A 3,265-nucleotide genomic window follows, 5' to 3' on the forward strand; every position below is an offset into this window, starting at 1 on the left:
AATACAAAGAGCTATGTGAAATTTGCGAGAAGGATGGTCATACAACTGCTCAGTGTTGGTATGATCCAAAGCAGAGGAATAAACCATCTTCAGGTAACTGGTTTGGTAGTGCTTTAGCATAGACAAATCAGGTGGCTCCATTCTGAGGAAGACCACCTAGACACAGGGAAATCAGAGAGGACCCAACAGAAACTAGGATAACAATTAGAGAAGACCCCAAGTGGTAATTCCTTGTGTTTATTGTGGTGACGCTAATCATTCCATTGTGCATTATGGGTAAAACATAGAGAAGAAAGAGGTATCCCAGTTGTTCATTTTAAACAAGAGAACCAGCAAGCACGTCCTCCACAACCTCCTCAGAATCAACCACAGTCACAAGCCAATGTCATTATCATTGATATTCCGATTTATTCAAGGACCATATAATGGCTTAGCAACAATAGTTCAGATAGAGGAGTATGAAGGGGAGGAAATTGATTGCAATAATCTAGAGCAGTTGGAATAGGAGATTAATGTGTTGGCTGTAACAAGGTTTAAGGCCAAGGTGTTAGGTATGTCAAGCCCGTGGGCACAGCCTATAGCAGGCAGTTTTAGTCTGCACAGCCATTCCATGGCAAGCATGGAAAGCTATATATGTAAAGTCTTTAATCTATAAGAAAAGCGTGTTATTTTCTAGCTTGAGTACCGAGTCTCTCTCTCTCTCTCTCTCTCTCTCTCTCTCTCTCTCTCTCTCTCTCTCTCTCTCTCTCTCTCTCTCTCTCTCTCTCTCTCTCTCTCTCTCTCTCTCTCTCTCTCTCTCTCTCTCTCTCTCTCTCTCTCTCTCTCTCTCTCTCTCGTTCTCGTTCTCGTTCTCTGCAAGCGAGCTCTTCTCTAGACCTCCTCTTGCCATGGCACCCCAAAGGCCGCATCCCCCATAGCTGCAACACCAACAACTGGTATTAGAGCCCAGGTGGGCCACCAAAGCAAGGAGGAGCTTGGCTCGACTCAGTAACACGGGTACATTTGCTTACAAAGAAGAAAGCAGGGTCATCGACGTGCAATAATTCCAGTACAACCTGCCTCAATCAGCTCGCTAGAATTCTGATGATTGTTTGACACGGGATCATCTCCAATTTTGGCCTCCTTAGCCCGCTGCGAAAGCAAAGCGAGCCATCAACGTCGTCGTCTTCCCTGTCTGCAGTACTTCTAGTCGACACTGGTTTTTTGAAATGTCAGGCAATATTGAATTTGATTAAAAGCTTTTGAGTCTTGGCCAGTCAAGAGGTCATTCATACGAGAGCCTCGCAAAACGCCGTGAGTTGCAAGTGCTACGAGAAAAGCGACTATAAAAGGTCTCTTTTCTCTTCTTCTAAGCAGATTCATGGATGATATTGTTGCCTCAACCTTTGCTGGTCATCATGAGGAGGTTCAAGATAGGGATTGCAATCAGGAAGCCTATGAAGGTGTGAACTGCAGCCGTGGAGGACATTTTGGTGCAATGGTGATGTTGAAGGATGAGATTTTTGTTAGCCGTCACAACATGGTCCTTAAATACATGGATCCAACAACCCATACAAAGGTCACAGCCATTCAAGAGGCACGTAAAAAGCTCCGGTGCATCGAGTTGTCAGACTGCGATATGTATGCTTTGTGTGAGCCTTACTTGATGTATTTTGGTGCTATACATCTTTTTCGAATCAAACTGCTGATCTATGGAGCTCAAGCTAAAGCAACCATTGCAGTTGGCTTTGATGAATTTATTGCAAAAAAGATGTTTAAAGATACTCAAACCAATCGTGCTTGACAATATTCTTCATCTTCAAGATCTTTTGCAAATTCACATATGACATCAAAGATCGACAACTTCTCCAGAACCTGCTCAAGCAACAATATGCCGAGTTCCAAATTAGTTTTACCTATTCATTATCATAGGTTTGCCATGATTTTGTTTATCATCAACTATATTTTGTCAAAGCTTTGTTTTATTTTTTCAATTGTCAATCATGGTCATGTCCCTTTTTTACGGGCTCTAGACACTGCCACACATGAGTGGTAAGACCTCCCAATTTATTAGTTTTTGTTCTCAAGTCCCATTTTTGTCCCACTTCTCGTTAGGTTACTGGGTACACCTTAAACCCAAGGTGTGGCAGTGAACCAAAAACTCCATTTTTAGTAGCTAATTTTTTGACGTACACACCCTATCTATTCGAGGGGGGGTTTACTAACCTAGCACTAGGTTATGGATACACCATAAATCCTTGGTTGTGAGAGAATCTAAAACTCATGGTTGATGAGTACACCAAAAATTTGAGGTATCATGAGAGGGTCTGTCTAGTTCGGGCTTGAGGGGGGATTGTTAGGTATGTCAAGCCCGTGGGCACAGCTTATAGCAGGCAGTTTCAATCTGCATGGCCATTGCATGGCAAGCATGGAAAGCTATATATGTAACGACTTTAATCTATAAGAAAAGCGTGTTATTTTCTGGCTTGAGTATTGACTCTCTCTCTCTCTCTCTCTCTCTCTCTCTCTCTCTCTCTCTCTCTCTCTCTCTCTCTCTCTCTCTCTCTCTCTCTCTCTCTCTCTCTCTCTCTCTCTCTCTCTCTCTCAATCTCGTTCTCATTCTCTGCAAGTGAGCTCTTCTACAAACCTCCTCTTGCCATGGCACCCCAAAGGCGGCATCCCCTGTAGCTGCAACACCAACACAAGGGTCCTCTTGACTGGGAGCAGCAAAAAGGAGTAAGAGATTGGGTGCATAAACATGTTCATAAAGAGCAACAACATCAGGTTTTGGAGGCTAATTTTGATCCTCCGATGAGTCACTAAAACAGCAAAAGAAGGTTGAGGTATCTGAACCTGATTGGTTTGAGGTTACATTTATCCTTGGATCAAATGCTTTCTATAGTACCAGACTTTAAAGAAAGGCTATTGCATAAATTGTTGGGTAAGCACTATGAAATTCTGACTCAGCAAAAGGGGGAACCTAGCATTAGCACAATTCATCCTTTTGATGTAGATTTTATGGTTCTAGTGATTAAAGTCACTTTACAAGACAAGATATTTGATAAGGTGTTGTTGGATGGAGGATCTCGAGTCAATATTCTACCTGAGTCAGTGTATCTTACAATGGGATTAGGAAAGTTGGAACCAGCACCTTTCTAGGTCAAAATGGAAGATCACAGAAGGGTCCAACCAATAGGAATTTTGAGGAACTCTTCCATTCAGATTGCAAGTATGCAGTTTCAAGTGAATTTTGTGGTACTCAGGATGAAGAAAGGAGATTCTTCCT

The 3,265-nt window shown here is 42.5% G+C and overlaps 1 pseudogene; it reads left to right on the forward strand.

Moving 5' to 3' along the window:
* The first annotated feature begins 1,360 nt into the window (after positions 1-1,360).
* LOC147432751 (guanosine deaminase pseudogene) lies at positions 1,361-1,783 on the forward strand (annotated as a pseudogene).
* The last annotated feature ends 1,482 nt before the right edge of the window (positions 1,784-3,265 follow it).

The sequence above is a fragment of the Adiantum capillus-veneris genome, chromosome 20 (assembly GCF_014529385.1).
Source record: "Adiantum capillus-veneris isolate H3 chromosome 20, ASM1452938v2, whole genome shotgun sequence".
NCBI classification, from domain to species: Eukaryota; Viridiplantae; Streptophyta; class Polypodiopsida; order Polypodiales; family Pteridaceae; genus Adiantum; species Adiantum capillus-veneris.